This window comes from Cherax quadricarinatus, chromosome 3 (assembly GCF_038502225.1).
Source record: "Cherax quadricarinatus isolate ZL_2023a chromosome 3, ASM3850222v1, whole genome shotgun sequence".
In the NCBI taxonomy this organism is placed as follows: domain Eukaryota; kingdom Metazoa; phylum Arthropoda; class Malacostraca; order Decapoda; family Parastacidae; genus Cherax; species Cherax quadricarinatus.
The window spans coordinates 22,774,309-22,791,913 of record NC_091294.1 but is presented as its reverse complement, the minus strand read 5'-3'; the positions used below and the strand labels follow the sequence as shown (position 1 = coordinate 22,791,913).

At 40.9% G+C, this 17,605-nt stretch overlaps 1 protein-coding gene across 4 annotated transcripts in view; it reads right to left on the bottom strand.

The window, feature by feature from the left end:
• The window catches only part of LOC128706606 (uncharacterized), a 168,921-nt gene that overhangs the window by 81,682 nt on the left and 69,634 nt on the right, over positions 1-17,605 (bottom strand). The gene's annotated exons all lie outside the window — the stretch shown is intronic.

Here is a 17,605-nt window from a genome sequence, read left to right as displayed (position 1 = left end):
CCTTAAACCAAGACAGCAATGCCTAAGCATACGTAATAAGGCAAATAGATTATTGGGATTTATATCAAGAAGTGTAAGCAATAGAAGTCCAGAGGTTATACTGCAGCTTTATACATCATTAGTAAGGCCTCACCTAGATTATGCAGCTCAGTTCTGGTCTCCATATTACAGGATGGATATAAATTCGTTAGAAAACATTCAGCGAAGAATGACTAAATTAAAACATAGCACTAGAAATCTTCCTTACGAAGAACAATTGAAGACTCTTAAACTACATTCACTTGTAAGACGAAGAATGAGGGGAGACATGATCGAAGTGTACAAGTGGAAGATGGGTATTAACAAAGGGGATATAAATAAGGTCTTGAGGATATCTCTCCAAGAGAGAACCCGCAATAATGGATTTCAGAACACCAATACACAAGCAGGTCTGACGATACAAGGAATGCCTGTGTACAACACCGTAATTCACACAACCATTTAATAAACTACAGAAATTCAAGACTTATCGCCAGAGAAGACAACACTCAATACCGAAGAATCCTGGAATCATCGCTTATCTCTATGACCAACAACTTCAACCAGAACAACGGCTTCTATAACATAGCTGAACCACTTGCCAAGAAACTTCTTCATCGCTATCCCACATAAGAGCATAGGAATGGAGGAACACTGCAGAAGGTCTGATCAAAAATTTATCCAACCTCCCTTCCAAGCTACCCAAGATTTTAGACTCTATAACCCCACTCGGTAGATCATCAGATGCAGCATTCTCCACCTGACCACAGCATTCACGTACCTTCCACCCCAGGTAGATCTGTTTGTGACTTGAAAAAGCCTACTGTGTCTGTGAAACGTTGTCAATAAAGGATCACATTATACTGCATATGTGTTTATATTTCCATTGTGTCGGTATTTTATACCATTTATTTCCATCCAGGAACGACCTCATGCTGAGATTCATTAATCATGCTCTTCAAGGTGACTTCTAATAATGTCAGCTATAATTGATTGTAATAACTTGCCCACTAAAGATGTCAGGCTTATTGGGTGGTAATATGAAGGAACGGACTTATCTCCTGATTTGAATATAGGAACCATATAGCTGTAATTTTTTTACATGATGGTAGGATTCCTGGTGACTTTTTTCTGTCTCATAAACATGCAGGATTTCAGGTATATCTTGCCACTTTTACTTACACTTAGGTCACATTACACATGCATATTCACGCTTATGCATACACACGTCTGAGCTTTCTTTGATTTTATCTAAACAGTTCTTGTTCTTAATACTATTCCTTTCATATCACTGGGGAAGTAGAATAAGAATCTTTCCTCCATAAGCCATGCATGTTGTAAAAGTCAACTAAAATGCCAGGAGCAATGGGCTAGTATCCCTTTTTCCTGTACAGCCTACTAAAAAATGGAAGAAAAAAACGTCAAAGTGCGATGTTTGAATGTGTGTGGATGTAGTGCGAATGATAAGAAAGAGATGGGTTGGCTGTGAAAACTGGGTTATAATAAGTGTTTATGCACCTGGAGCAGAGAGAAGTGTAGAGGAGAGAGAGAGAGATTTTGGGAAATGTTGAGTGAGTGCATGGGGAGTTCTGACCCAAGTGAGAGAGTACTTGTGGTTGAGGATCTCAGTGCTAAAGAGGGTAAAAATGTTGTGGAGGGAGTAGTTGGTAAATCTGGGGTGCCAGGGATAAATGAAAATGGGGAGCCTTTAACTGAACTATGTGTAGAAAGAGGTTTGGTAATAAGTAATACATATTTTATGAAAAACAGGATAAGTTTACATGATATGATACAGCACATAATTTAAAGTAGTATCTTAGATTAAGTATTGGTGGATAAAAGGCTAATGGGTAGGCTTCAAGAAGTGCATGTTTATAGAGGGGCAACAGATATATCAGATCATTATTTTGTTGCAGCTACAATGAGAGTAAGAGGTAAATGGGGTAAAAAGAAAATGGCAACAACAGGTAAGAGAGAAGTGAAAGTTTATAAACTAAGGGAGAGATATAAGCAACTATTGGCAGAAAGGTGGGCTAGTGCAAGTATGGGTAGTAGGGGGAGGGGTTGAAGAGGGGTAGGATAGTTTGAAAAATGCAGTGTTAGAATGTGGGGCAGAAGTTTGTGACTATAGGAGGGTGGTGCAAGAGGAAAGAGGAGTGATTGGTGGAATGATGAGTTAAAGGATACTATAAAAGACAAAAAGGTCGCTTATGACAGATTTTTACAAAGGAGAGTATATGGAGAGTAAAAGAAAGGTGAAGAGAGTGGTGAGAGGGTGCAAAAGGAGAGCAAATGATAGAATGGGAGAGGCACTGTCAACAAATTTTGACGAGAATAAGAAAAAAAAATTGGAGTGAGATAAACAGGTCAAGAAAGCCTAGGGAACGAATGGATTTGTCAGTTAAAAGCAAAGTAGGGAAGTTAGTAGATGGGGAGCTGGAGGTATTGGGTAGATGGTGGGAATATTTTGAAGAACTTTTTTAAATGTTGATAAAGAAAGAGAGGCAGTAATTTCATGCACTGTCCAGGGAGGTATAACATCTTGTAAGAGTGAAGAAGAGCAGAATGTGAGTGAGGAAAAGATGTGTGAGACATAATGTAGAAAGGAGGTAAAGAAGCTGGAACTGACAGAATCATGACAGAAATGTTAAAAGCGTGGGGACATAATGTTGGAGTGGTTGGTATTTTTGTTTAATGTCTGAAAGAAGGGAAGGTACCTATGGACTAGCAGAGAGCATGTATAGTTCCTTTATGTAAAGGGAAGGGAAGGGGGACAAAAGAGACTGTAAAAATTATAGGGGAAGAAATTTACTGAGTATACCAGGTACAATGTACGGTAGGGATATTATTGAAAGAATTAGAGGTCAGACAGAGAGCAGGATTACAAATGAACAAGGAGGCTTTAGAAAGGGAAGGGGATGTGTAGATCAACTGTTTACATTGAACCATAGCGATTATTTCGCATACCGCTTACTTTAATTGCAAAAATTTTGCCTCACATACCGCTTAAAAACCCGCTTACCGATTTTCTTCCGAGACGCGCTCACATGTTCCGCCGGTATATGTGAACAGTATTTAGATAAAGGGAGGGAAGTTTTCATTGTATTTATGGATTTAGAAAAGGCATATGACAGAGTGGATAGGGGAGCAGTGTAGCAGATGTTGCAAGTGTATGGAATAGGTAGTAATACCTGGAGTATACCTAGAGAAGGCTTTGGGGGGTCAACGCCCCCATGGCCCGGTCTATGACCAGGCCTCATGGTGAATCAGGGCCTGTTCAACCAGGCTGTTACTCTTGGTCGCACTCAAACCAACATACAAACCACAGCCTGACTAGTCAGGTACTGACTTTAGGTGCTTGTCCAGTGCCTTCTTCAAAACAGCCAGGGGTCTATTGGCAATCGCCCTCATGTATGCTGGGAGGCAGGTGAACAGTCTTGGGCCCCTGGCACTTATTGTGTTGTCTCTTCCTGTGCTAGTGGCGCCCCTGCTTTTCATTGGGGGAATGTTGCATCATCTGCCGAGTCCTTTGCTTTCATAGTCAGTGATTTTCATGTGCAAATTTGGTGCTAATCCCTCTAGGATTTCCCAAGTGTATATAATCGTGTATCTTTCCTGCCTGCATTCTAGGGAGTACAGGTTGAGGAACTTCAAACTTTCCCAATAACTTATACGTGCCGTGAAGGTTCTCTGTACATTTTCTGGGTCAGCAATTTCACCTGACCTAAGGGGTGCTGTTAGTGTGCAGCAATATTCCAGCCAATAGAACAAGCAGCCTGAAGTGTGTCATCATGGGCTTGGCATCCCTAGCTTTGAAGGTTCTCAATATCCATCCTGTCATTTTTCTAGCAGATGCAATTGATACAATACTGTTGTCTTTGAAAGTAAAATCCTCTTGACATTATCACCCCCAGGTCTTTTACATCAGTTTTTCGCTTTATTGTGTGGCAGGAATTTGTTTTATACTTCGATATAGTTTTAATTTCCTCTCATTTTCCATATCGGAGTAATTGAAATTTCTCATTGCAGCCCATTTAAAGATTTAGTTGATGTCTGCCTGGAGTATTGCAGTGTCTTCAACGGAGAACACTGTCATGCAAATTCAGGTGTCATCTGCAAAGGAAGACACGATGCTGTGGCCTACATGAGGATGAGGAACAGGATGGGAGCAAGTACTGTAACTTGTGGAACAGAGCTTACCACAGTAGCTGCCTCAGACTTTACTCCGTTTACTACTACTCTGTGTGTTGTTTGTTAGAAAATTATAGCTCCATCTACCAAATTTTCCAGTTATTCCTTTATCACGTATTTTGTGCACTATTATACTATGGTCACACTTGTCAAAGGCTTTTGCAGTCTGTTTATACTACATATGCATTTTGTTTATCTTCTAGAGCATCCAGGGCCTTGTCATAGTGGTCTAGTAGTTGGAACAAGCAGGAGCAACCTGCTCTAAACCCATGTTCCCTTGGGTTGTATAACTAATGGGTATCTAGACGAGTTGCAATCTTGCTTCTTAGAACGCTTTCAAAGATTTTTATGATATGGGATGTTAAGTGCTATCAGTCTGTAGTTCTTTGCTATTGCTTTACTTCCCCCTTTGTGGAGTGGGACTATCCTGCTGTTCTTAGTAGCTGTGGGACGACCCCTGTGTCCATGCTCCCTCTCCATAGGATGTAAAAGCACATGATATTGGTTTCTTGCAGTTCTTGATGAACACAAGTCTGGGCCTGGGGCAGAGTGCATGGGCATGTCATTTATTGCCTTTTCAAAGTCATTTGGTGTCAGGATAATATCAGATAGGATTGAATCTACCAAATTCTGTCTCACTCATAAAAAATTCATTTAGGTCTTTGACTCTCAGTCTGGTTAGTGGCTCGCTAAAAGCTGAGTCATATTGGGACTTTAGTAGCTCACTCATTTCCTCACTGTCATCTGTGCAGGACCCATCTTGTCTAAGTAGGATAAGTTACTATATGCTGTAAAAAGTTTTAACGAGGATAGTGATGCTCAGGTTAGGGAGTGTAGGAGAGAGGGAGATTACCTCCCACTAAAAATAGATCTTAGACAGGGATGTGTAATGTCACTATGGTTGTTTAATATATTTATAGATGGAGTTGTAAAAGAAGTAAATGCTAGGGTGTTGGGGAGAGGGGTGGGATGAAAATAAGGGGAATCAAATACAAAATGGGGGTTAACACAGTTACTTTTGGCTGATGATACTGTACTTTTGGGAGATTCTAAAGAAAAGTTGCAAAGGTTAGTGGATGAATTTGGGAGGGTGTGTAAAAGTAGAAAGTTGAAAGCGAATACAGGTAAGAGTAAGGTGATGAGGGTTTCAAACAATTTAGATCAAGAAAAATTGGATATCACATTGGAGGGAGGGAGTATGGAAGAAGTGAACGTGATAAGATATTTGGGCATTGACTTGTCAGAAGATGAGTTTATGAAGGATGAGGTTAACCACAGAATTGAAGAAAAAAAGGTGAGTGGTGCATTGAGGTATCTGTGGAAACAAATAAACGTTATCCATGGAGGAAAAGAAGGGAATGTATGAGAGTATAGTGGTACCAACACTCATGTGGGTGTGAAGCATGGGTTGTGAATGCTGCAGCGAGGAGGAGGCTGGAGGCAGTGGAGATGTCATGTCTAAGGGCAATGTGTGGTGTAAATATTATGCAGAGAAATCGTAGTGTGGAAGTTAGGAGGTGTGGAGTTACAAAAAGTATTATTCAGAGTGCTGAAGCGGAGTTACTGAGGTGGTTTGGTCATTTAGAGAAGATGGAGCAAAACAGAATGACTTGGAGGGTGTATAAATCTGTAGTGGAGGGGAGGAGAGGTAGGGGTCATCCAAGGAAATGATGGAGGGAAGGAGTAAAACACGCTAGATAACAGGGATATCTTGCTACTCCTACTTACACTTTGGTCACACTTCACAGACACGCACATGCATATATATATACATACATATACAAATTGTCAACGTGGGAAGTCTGAATGTGCGTGGATGTTATGCAAATGATAAGAAAGAGATGATTGTGGATGTTATGAATGAGAAGAAACTGGATGTCCTGGCTTTAAGTGAAACAAAGCTGAAGGGGATGGGAGAGTTTCAATGGAGAGGAATAAATGGGATTAGGTCAGGGGTTTCAAATAGAGTTAGAGCTAAAGAAGGAGTAGCAATAATGTTGAAGGATAAGCTATGGCAGGAAAAGAGGGACTACAAATGTATAAATTCAAGGATTATGTGGAGTAAAATAAAGATTGGATGTGAAAAGTGGGTTATAGTAAGCGTGTATGCACCTGGAGAAGAAAGAAGTGTAGAGGAGAGAGAGAGAGATTCTGGGAAATGTTGAGTGAATGCGTGGGGAGTTTTGAATCAAGTGTGAGAGTAATGGTGGTTGGGGATTTCAATGCTAAAGTGGGTAAAAATGTTACAGAGGGAGTAGTAGGTAAATTTGGGGTGCCAGGGGTAAATGTAAATGGGGAGCCTTTAATTGAGCTATGTGTAGAAAGAAATTTGGTAATAAGTAATACATGTAGGTAGTAGGTTGGTAGACAGCAACCACCCAGGGAGGTACTACCGTCCTGCCAAGTGAGTGTAAAACTGAAGCCTGTAATTGTTTTACACGATGGTAAGATTGCTGGTGTCTTTTTTTTATCTGTCTCATACACATGCAAGATTTCAGGTATGTCTTGCTACTTCTACTTACACTTAGGTCACACTACACATACGTGTACAAGCATATATATACACACCCCTCTGGGTTTTCTTCTATTTTCTTTCTAGTTCTTGTTCTTGTTTATTTCCTCTTACCTCCATGGGGAAGTGGAACAGAATTCTTCCTCCGTAAGCCATGCGTGTTGTAAGAGGCGACTAAAATGCCGGGAGCAAAGAGCTAGTAACCCCTTCTCCTGTATATATTACTAAATGTAAAAGGAGAAACTTTCGTTTTTCCTTTTGGGCCACCCCGCCTCGGTGGGATACGGCCGGTGTGTTGAAAGAAAGAATATTTTATGAAAAAGAGGATAAATAAATATACAAGATATGATGTAGCACGTAATGAAAGTAGTTTGTTAGATTATGTATTGGTGGATAAAAGGTTGATGGGTAGGCTCCAGGATGTACATGTTTATAGAGGGGCAACTGATATATCGGATCATTATTTAGTTGTAGCTACAGTTAGAGTAAGAGGTAGACGGGAAAAGAGGAAGGTGGCAACAACAAGTAAGAGGGAGGTGAAAGTGTATAAACTAAGGGAGGAGGAAGTTCGGGCGAGATATAAGCGACTATTGGCAGAAAGGTGGGCTAGTGCAAAGATGAGTAATGGGGGGGTTGAAGAGGGTTGGAATAGTTTTAAAAATACAGTATTAGAATGTGGGGCAGAAGTTTGTGGTTATAGGAGGGTGGGGGCAGGAGGAAAGAGGAGTGATTGGTGGAATGATGAAGTAAAGGGTGTGATAAAAGAGAAAAAGGTAGCTTACGAGAGGTTTTTCAAAGCAGAAGTGTTATACGAAGAGGAGAGTATATGGAGAGTAAATGAAAGGTGAAGAGAGTGGTGAGAGAGTGCAAAAGGAGAGCAGATGAAAGAGTGGGAGAGGCACTGTCAAGAAATTTTAATGAAAATAAGAAAAAATTTTGGAGTGAGTTAAACAAGTTAAGAAAGCCTAGGGAAAGTATGGATTTGTCAGTTAAAAACAGAGTAGGGGAGTTAGTAGAAGGGGAGAGGGAGGTATTAGGTAGATGGCGAGAATATTTTGAGGAACTTTTAAATGTTAAGGAAGAAAGGGAGGCGGTAATTTCATGCACTGGCCAGCGAGGTATACCATCTTTTAGGAGTGAAGAAGAGCAGAATGTAAGTGTGGTGGAGGTACGTGAGGCATTACGTAGAATGAAAGGGGGTAAAGCAGCTGGAACTGATGGGATCATGACAGAAATGTTAAAAGCAGGGGGAGATATAGTGTTGGAGTGGTTGGTACTTTTGTTTAATAAATGTATGAAAGAGGGGAAGGTACCTAGGGATTGGCGGAGAGCATGTATAGTCCCTTTATGTAAAAGGGAAAGGGGACAAAAGAGATTGTAAAAATTATAGAGGAATAAGTTTACTGAGTATACCAGGAAAAGTATACGGTAGGGTTATAATTGAAAGAATTAGAGGTAAGACAGAATGTAGAATTGCGGATGAGCAAGGAGGCTTCAGAGTGGGTAGGGGATGTGTAGATCAAGTGTTTACATTGAAGCATATATGTGAACAGTATTTAGATAAAGGTAGGGAAGTTTTTATTGCATTTATGGATTTAGAAAAGGCATATGATAGAGTGGATAGAGGAGCAATGTGGCAGATGTTGCAAGTATATGGAATAGGTGGTAAGTTACTAAATGCTGTAAAGAGCTTTTATGAGGATAGTGAGGCTCAGGTTATGGTGTGTAGAAGAGAGGGAGAATACTTCCCGGTAAAAGTAGGTCTTAGACAGGGATGTGTAATGTCACCATGGTTGTTTAATATATTTATAGATGGGGTTGTAAAAGAAGTAAATGCTAGGGTGTTCGGGAGAGGGGTGGGATTAAATTATGGGGAATCAAATTCAAAATGGGAATTGACACAGTTACTTTTTGCTGATGATACTGTGCTTATGGGAGATTCTAAAGAAAAACTGCAAAGGTTAGTGGATGAGTTTGAGAATGTGTGTAAAGGTAGAAAGTTGAAAGTGAACATAGAAAAGAGTAAGGTGATGAGGGTATCAAATGATTTAGATAAAGAAAAATTGGATATCAAATTGGGGAGGAGGAGTATGGAAGAAGTGAATGTTTTCAGATACTTGGGAGTTGAAGTGTCGGCGGATGGATTTATGAAGGATGAGGTTAATCATAGAATTGATGAGGGAAAAAAGGTGAGTGGTGCATTGAGGTATATGTGGAGTCAAAAAACGTTATCTATGGAGGCAAAGAAGGGAATGTATGAAAGTATAGTAGTACCAACACTCTTATATGGATGTGAAGCTTGGGTGGTAAATGCAGCAGCGAGGAGACGGTTGGAGGCAGTGGAGATGTCCTGTCTAAGGGCAATGTGTGGTGTAAATATTATGCAAAAAATTCGGAGTGTGGAAATTAGGAGAAGGTGTGGAGTTAATAAAAGCATTAGTCAGAGGGCAGAAGAGGGGTTGTTGAGGTGGTATGGTCATTTAGAGAGAATGGATCAAAGTGGAATGACATGGAAAGCATATAAATCTATAGGGGAAGGAAGGAGGGGTAGGGGTCGTCCTCGAAAGGGTTGGAAAGAGGGGGTATAGGAGGTTTTGTGGGCTAGAGGCTTGGACTTCCAGCAAACGTGCATGAGTGTATTAGATAGGAGTGAATGGAGGCGAATGATGCTTGGGACCTGACGATCTGTTGGAGTGTGAGCAGGGTAATATTTAGTGAAGGGATTCAGGGAAACCGGTTATTTTCATACAGTCGGACTTGAGTCCTGGAAATGGGAAGTACAATGCCTGCACTTTAAAGGAGGGGTTTGGGATATTGGCAGTTTGGAGGGATATGTTGTGTATCTTTATACGTATATACTTCTGAACTGTTGTACAGTGGACCCCCGGTTAACGATATTTTTTCACTCCAGAAGTATGTTCAGGTGCCAGTACTGACCGAATTTGTTCCCATAAGGAATATTGTGAAGTAGATTAGTCCATTTCAGACCCCCAAACATACACGTACAAACACACTTACATAAATACACTTACATAATTGGTCGCATTCGGAGGTGATCGTTATGCGGGGGTCCACTGTATTCTGAGCACCTCTGGAAAAGCAGTGATAATGTGTGAGTGTGGTGAAAGTGTTGAATGATGATGAAAGTATTTTCTTTTTGGGGATTTTCTTTCTTTTTTGGGTCACCCTGCCTCGGTGGGAGATGGCCGACTTGTTGAAAAAAAAAAAAAAAAAATCTAGGTTTTTCTCCTTTTTCTAAATAGCTCTTGTTCCTCTTTATTTCTTCTATTGTCCATGGGGAAGTGGAAAAGAATCTTTCCTCCGTAAGCCATGCGTATCGTATGAGGCGACTAAAATGCCAGGAGCAATGGGCTAGTAACCCCTTCTCCTGTAGACATTTACTAAAAAAGAGAAGAAGAAAAACTTTATAAAACTGGGATGCTTAAATGTGCGTGGATGTAGTGCGGATGACAAGAAACAGATGATTGCTGATGTTATGAATGAAAAGAAGTTGGATGTCCTGGCCGTAAGCGAAACAAAGCTGAAGGGGGTAGGGGAGTTTCGGTGGGGGGAAATAAATGGGATTAAATCTGGAGTATCTGAGAGAGTTAGAGCAAAGGAAGGGATAGCAGTAATGTTGAATGATCAGTTATGGAAGGAGAAAAGAGAATATGAATGTGTAAATTCAAGAATTATGTGGATTAAAGTAAAGGTTGGATGCGAGAAGTGGGTCATAATAAGCGTGTATGCACCTGGAGAAGAGAGGAATGCAGAGGAGAGAGAGAGATTTTGGGAGATGTTAAGTGAATGTATAGGAGCCTTTGAACCAAGTGAGAGAGTAATTGTGGTAGGGGACCTGAATGCTAAAGTAGGAGAAACTTTTAGAGAGGGTGTGGTAGGTAAGTTTGGGGTGCCAGGTGTAAATGATAATGGGAGCCCTTTGATTGAACTTTGTATAGAAAGGGGTTTAGTTATAGGTAATACATATTTTAAGAAAAAGAGGATAAATAAGTATACAAGATATGATGTAGGGCGAAATGACAGTAGTTTGTTGGATTATGTACTGGTAGATAAAAGACTGTTGAGAAGACTTCAGGATGTACATGTTTATAGAGGGGCCATAGATATATCAGATCACTTTCAAGTTGTAGCTACACTGAGAGTAAAAGGTAGATGGGATACAAGGAGAATAGAAGCATCAGGGAAGAGAGAGGTGAAGGTTTATAAACTAAAAGAGGAGGCAGTTAGGGTAAGATATAAACAGCTATTGGAGGATAGATGGGCTAATGAGAGCATAGGCAATGGGATTGAAGAGGTATGGGGTAGGTTTAAAAATGTTGTGTTAGAGTGTTCAGCAGAAGTTTGTGGTTACAGGAAAGTGGGTGCGGGAGGGAAGAGGAGCGATTGGTGGAATGATGATGTAAAGAGAGTAGTAAGGGAGAAAAAGTTACCATATGAGAAGTTTTTACAAAGTAGAAGTGATGCAAGGAGGGAAGAGTATATGGAGAAAAAGAGAGAGGTTAAGAGAGTGGTGAAGCAATGTAAAAAGAGAGCAAATGAGAGAGTGGGTGAGATGTTATCAACAAATTTTGTTGAAAATAAGAAAAAGTTTTGGAGTGAGATTAACAAGTTAAGAAAGCCTAGAGAACAAATGGATTTGTCAGTTAAAAATAGGAGAGGAGAGTTATTAAATGGAGAGTTAGAGGTATTGGGAAGATGGAGGGAATATTTTGAGGAATTGTTAAATGTTGATGAAGATAGGGAAGCTGTGATTTCATGTATAGGGCAAGGAGGAACAACATCTTGTAGGAGTGAGGAAGAGCCAGTTGTGAGTGTGGGGGAAGTTCGTGAGGTAGTAGGTAAAATGAAAGGGGGTAAGGCAGCCGGGATTGATGGGATAAAGATAGAAATGTTAAAAGCAGGTGGGGATATAGTTTTGGAGTGGTTGGTGCAATTATTTAATAAATGTATGGAAGAGGGTAAGGTACCTAGGGATTGGCAGAGAGCATGCATAGTTCCTTTCTATAAAGGCAAAGGGGATAAAAGAGAGTGCAAAAATTATAGGGGGATAAGTCTGTTGAGTATACCTGGCAAAGTGTATGGTAGAGTTATTATTGAAAGAATTAAGAGTAAGACGGAAAATAGGATAGCAGATGAACAAGGAGGCTTTAGGAAAGGTAGGGGGTGTGTGGACCAGGTGTTTACAGTGAAACATATAAGTGAACAGTATTTAGATAAGGCTAAAGAGGTTTTTGTGGCATTTATGGATTTGGAAAAGGCATATGACAGGGTGGATAGGAGGGCAATGTGGCAGATGTTGCAGGTGTATGGTGTAGGAGGTAGGTTACTGAAAGCAGTGAAGAGCTTTTACGAGGATAGTGAGGCTCAAGTTAGAGTACGTAGGAAAGAGGGAAATTATTTCCCAGTAAAAGTAGGCATTAAATAACAAGGATGTGTGATGTCACCGTGGTTGTTTAATATATTTATAGATGGGGTTGTAAGAGAAGTAAATGCGAGGGTCTTGGCAAGAGGCGTGGAGTTAAAAGATAAAAAATCACACATAAAGTGGGAGTTGTCACAGTTGCTCTTCGCTGATGACACTGTGCTCTTGGGAGATTCTGAAGAGAAGTTGCAGAGATTGGTGGATGAATTTGGTAGGGTGTGCAAAAGAAGAAAATTGAAAGTGAATACAGGAAAGAGTAAGGTTATGAGGATAACAAAAAGATTAGGTGATGAAAGACTGGATATCAGATTGGAGGGAGAGAGTATGGAGGAGGTGAATGTATTCAGATATTTGGGAGAGGACGTGTCAGTGGATGGGTCTATGAAAGATGAGGTGAATCATAGAATTGATGAGGGGAAAAGGGTGAGTGATGCACTTAGGAGTCTGTGGAGACAAAGAACTTTGTCCTTGGAGGCAAAGAGGGGAATGTATGAGAGTATAGTTTTACCAACACTCTTATATGGGTGTGAAGCATGGGTGATGAATGTTGCAGCGAGGAGAAGGCTGGAGGCAGTGGAGATGTCATGTCTGAGAGCAATGTGTGGTGTGAATATAATGCAGAGAATTCGTAGTTTGGAGGAGGTGCGGGATTACCAAAACTGTTGTCCAGAGGGCTGAGGAAGGGTTGTTGAGGTGGTTCGGACATGTGGAGAGAATGGAGCGAAACAGAATAACTTCAAGAGTGTATCAGTCTGTAGTGGAAGGAAGGCGGGGTAGGGGTCGGCCTAGGAAAGGTTGGAGGTAGGGGGTAAAGGTGGTTTTGTGTGCGAGGGGCTTGGACTTCCAGCAGGCATGCGTGAGCGTGTTTGATAAGAATGAATGGAGACAAATAGTTTTTAATACTTGACGTGCTGTTGGAGTGTGAGCAAAGTAACATTTATGAAGGGGTTCAGGGAAACCGGCAGGCCGGCCTTGAGTCCTGGAGATGGGAAGTACAGTGCCTGCACTCTGAAGGAGGGGTGTTAATGTTGCAGTTTAAAAACTGTAGTGTAAAGCACCCTTCTGGCAAGACAGTGATGGAGTGAATGATGGTTTAAGTTTTTCTTTTCCGGGCCACCCTGCCTTGGTGGGAATCGGCCAGTGTGATAATAATAAAAAAAAAAGGAGTAAAAGAGATTTTGTGTGCAAGGGGACTGGACATGAAGCAGGCATATGAGAGCATGATAGGAGTGAATGGAGACGAATGGTTTTTGGGACCTGATGTGCTGCTGGAGTGAGAAGGGTAATATTTTGAGAAGGGATTCAGGGAAACCAGTTAGCCAGACTCGAGTCCTGGAGGTGAGAAGTACAATGTTGTTTGGAGTGACATCTCTCATTTCTGGGTACCTCTGCAAAGACAGTGATTGTGTGTGCGAAAAATGGTGAAAGTGCTGAATGATGGTGAAAGTGTTTCTTTCTTTTTTGGGTCACCCTGTCTCGGTGGGAGATGGCTGACATGTTGAAAAAATATATATATAAAATATACAATAATTTTAAAACATTTGAAATTCTGGAAAGTTTCCACACATAATGGAGAGATGTGGAGCTCACAGAGGCTGTAAACAATCAGTGATGTGCAGACACCAATGGCAAATCAGGTAGGGAGCTGTATAACTGTTATGGGGCTATAGGACCCAACATGTATTTATAAGTAACAGTTACTCTGGAATACCTAATTATATTGAATTGATGGGGACTTTGCTCTAAATGTCAGAAGGACTGATCAACCTTATGACTGAGAGGCAGCTGGGTCAAACCTATTTTTCTCAATATAATAGGTTATACTATAGACACATAAACACACAATTTAAATAAGTAGTTTATAAAGTTGTATTTCTTTTTGTAAAAGTAAAGTTAAGAGGTGGTAGAATTGTGGTAACTGGAGAATTGTGCTTGGCAACAGTCTTTTGTTTTGGTGGGAGGAGTTAGCCAGGCTCTCTCTCTCTCTCCCTCTGACTGACTCTCTCTCTCTGTGGCTGACCTTCAACCTGGCAGGATCTCTGGGTCCTTCTCCTATCTTTTGGGGCATCATGTGTGCTCCAGGGGTGAGTTTTTATAATTTAAGTTTTGGCCACCATACCCAGGGTGACTAAAGTGTGTCAAAACACTGGTTAGCCCAGAGTTATGTCAGGAAGAGTGAAGGACAAGAGTTGTTGCAACACACCATGTGGAGCACAGGCATGGAGTGTGTAGATTTTGTTTTGAAAATGGAGGCTGTGATTGTATATTCTGTACATATCTATTGAGAATACAGTTATATTTTTATAGTAGTAGTTTACATAACCTGTGAAGAGGGCTGGTGAAAGGGTATCAGAGACACTCAAGATGATCAGCCATGATGTAAGTATTACCCCTAGACAGATAAGGCCATTAAGTAAAAGCTACCCCACACTAGAACATGTAGTGAGAACCTTACTATCAAAGTAATAAGGGACACCAACGTAACATGGGAGCTTGACCGGGAGAGTTATTTGACTGCTAAAATAACTCAAAACATTCTTTGAACTATATGTGCTGGTATGGGGTAATAACAGTTGCATGTTTCTGGTAGAAGATTTACCAAGGTGGTGTCAGTGGGAGTGTTGTTTTCATATATTAGTTTACAGGTTGTTTTTCTCCTAAGGTGGGGGAAAGGGAGTAACACATTTTTGTTGTGGTTATGGTAAGTGCTATGTGCATAGTTTACATTCAATTTGTGTTATTTTATGTGCCTGTGGGAAAACTTTGTCCACTGATACTGTAAGAGGGAAGCAAGTGTTTAAAGATAAAACTATGTCAGAAGATGAGTCTTCAGATTTTTTAGGCTTCAGGGAAGAAGGTAATAATTCATCAGTAAACATGCCTGTTAACAGTGAACATGAGGGATCACCTACTCCAGGTGATATGGAAATGGAGAGAATGAGATTGAAATTAGCTGTACTAGAGGCTGAAATGAAATTAATGAAAGCTAAGGAGGAAGAACGTCAAAGGTTAGGAGGTTCAGAACAAGAGCCTGAGCAGTACTTTAACATAACTAAAGCTGCAAATTTTGTCCCTAAGTTTACAGAGAGTGACCCAGATAGGTATTTTTCTTTTTTTGAGAAGACTGCTTTGGAGCAAGGATGGCCCAAACAGAAGTGGGCTACCCTAGTTCACACACAACTTGAAGGTAAAGGATTCCAAAGAGTAGAGACTCTGGAGGGGCAAGATTTTTCTGATTATGATAAGATTAAAGAGGAAGTATTGCTTGCATACCAAATGATACCTGAGAAATATAGACAAAAGTTCAGGAATCAAAAATTTCAGGATGGGCAGACCTTAACTGAGTTTGGGAATGAGAAACTGTTCCTTTTTAAGAAATGGGTTTGTTCCAAAGGAGTTAATAAAGACTATAACAAATTAGTAGATCTGATGGTTCATGAGGAATTGTACAATACAATCCCTGTTGACCTCAGAGAATATCTGGAGGACAAAAACCCAGAAAATCTTTCAGAAGCACTGGATCTAGGTGACCGATTCTTGGCTCGCAGGGAATTGGTAAGTAAAAACAGTCATGCTGCTTCTGAAAATTTCCCCACTCGTTCTAAACCTTATTCCAAGTCCTATGGTCATAAAGGTAAGTGGGACAAGAATTTTCAGGGACAAATGAAGGCTGAGGTGCCCTCTAAAATAGAAGGAAAAGGTAAGTCAGCTGGAGTTCAAAGTTTACCTAGACAATCAGATAATTTTTCAGGTCCTCGAGTAAACAGTACCAGTCCTACACCAAATGGTTAAAATACCTTTAAGAGTTATGCCTGTTACTACTGTAACAAAACTGGACACACACAAAAGTTTTGTTGGTCAAGGCGGCGAGATCAGGAAAGGGAGGAACCACCCCAGAGGACTCTAACTGCAGAGATACATCCAGTTGCCTGCATTAGGTCTTCAAGGCAAGGTGAGGAGGAACTTTGGATCTAGACCCCAGGATGTGTATATTTTCTAGTAGGTCCACAGTTGGTTTGCAAAAGAATGTAGGCAGAGTTGAGAACATATTGTCCTTGAGAGATGGATGTAGCACCTACTCTTTGCTACGTGCTGGAGTGCTACCAGTGTCTAAGGATACCTATACTGGGGTAGATATATTGTTGAAGGGTATTACAGGTTCAACCATAAGGACACCGGTACACAAATTATGGGTAGAATCTACATACCAAGTTGGCTATCTCCCTGTAGGTATCTCAGATGAAATTCCCTTCGAAGGGGTCGACCTCTTATTAGGGAATAATGTTATGGGCCTGTTAGACAGTGAGGAACAACTAGTTTGGGGGAAACCAAGTCCCAAATGTTGGGAGGAAATGGCTAGGAAAACCCTGCCAGACCTTCTCCCTGATGGTTCCACCATGAAAAGTATGGCTCATGATCATGCTACCAACAGTCTTCATGATATTTCTCATGAGGATGGTGAGGGCTTAAGTTTGGTAACTCTGCTTTCTGATGTTGAACTGCAGTCAACTGAAGAAAAGGATGTTCCAGCCAGAGCTGAGCATGATTGGAGAATGGATCAGTTAAATAGTGTGAGAGAGGCTGCACCTGCTAGGGTGCAATTAATTTCTGTGCAGGAAAATGTCACTGTTGCTGAGGAAAAGATGTTACAGTTAAATAAGTGTTTTCATTTCAGGGAGGAAACTCTTACAAAGAATTCACCTCTATTTGCAGTATCGATGGAAGGAGAACAAGGGTTTTGTCCCCAGATGGTGATGTCCAAGGTTTCCAGGCATTTCTTCTGGTTTCAGCTGTGGGAGACTGTCAGAGAGTATATTGAGACCTATCATGTCTTTCAAATTATAGGGAAACCTAGTCGAAGTATTAAACCTGTTCCCCTTCAGCCGATTTCAGCACCAGGTGAACCCTTCAGCAAGCTGGTAGTGGATGTCGTTGGCCCACTCCCAAGGACCAAACTGGGAAATGATTATTTACTCACAAATATTTGCTCCACTACCAGGTACCTGGAAGCAGTCCCTCTGCATAAGATAACAGCTCATGTAGTCTTAAGGGCTTTGATGAAGTTCTTTTTTCATGTTGGTTTTCCACAAGCAGTGCAAAAAGACCAGGGGCCTAACTTTACCTCAAAGTCTTTTAGAAATGTTTTGAAGGAATTAAAAGTAGAGCCTAACTTTGCAATGGCCTATCACCCTCCATCTCAAGGGGAAATAGAGAAATTATATCAAGCCCTCAAGACAATGATGCAAGCCTATGGTATAGACAATACTAACAACTGGGATGAGAGGATCCCTTTCTTTGTATTTGCTGAGTGGGGAAGCACTCTGGAATCTCTGAGCTATTGGCTTGGGGAGGATGGTGATGCTCCCCCCTCGGAGCTTTTTCTCGGTTTCAGACACTGTTTGACTCGTATGAGGTGGATGGTACCAGTGAACGTGCCCATC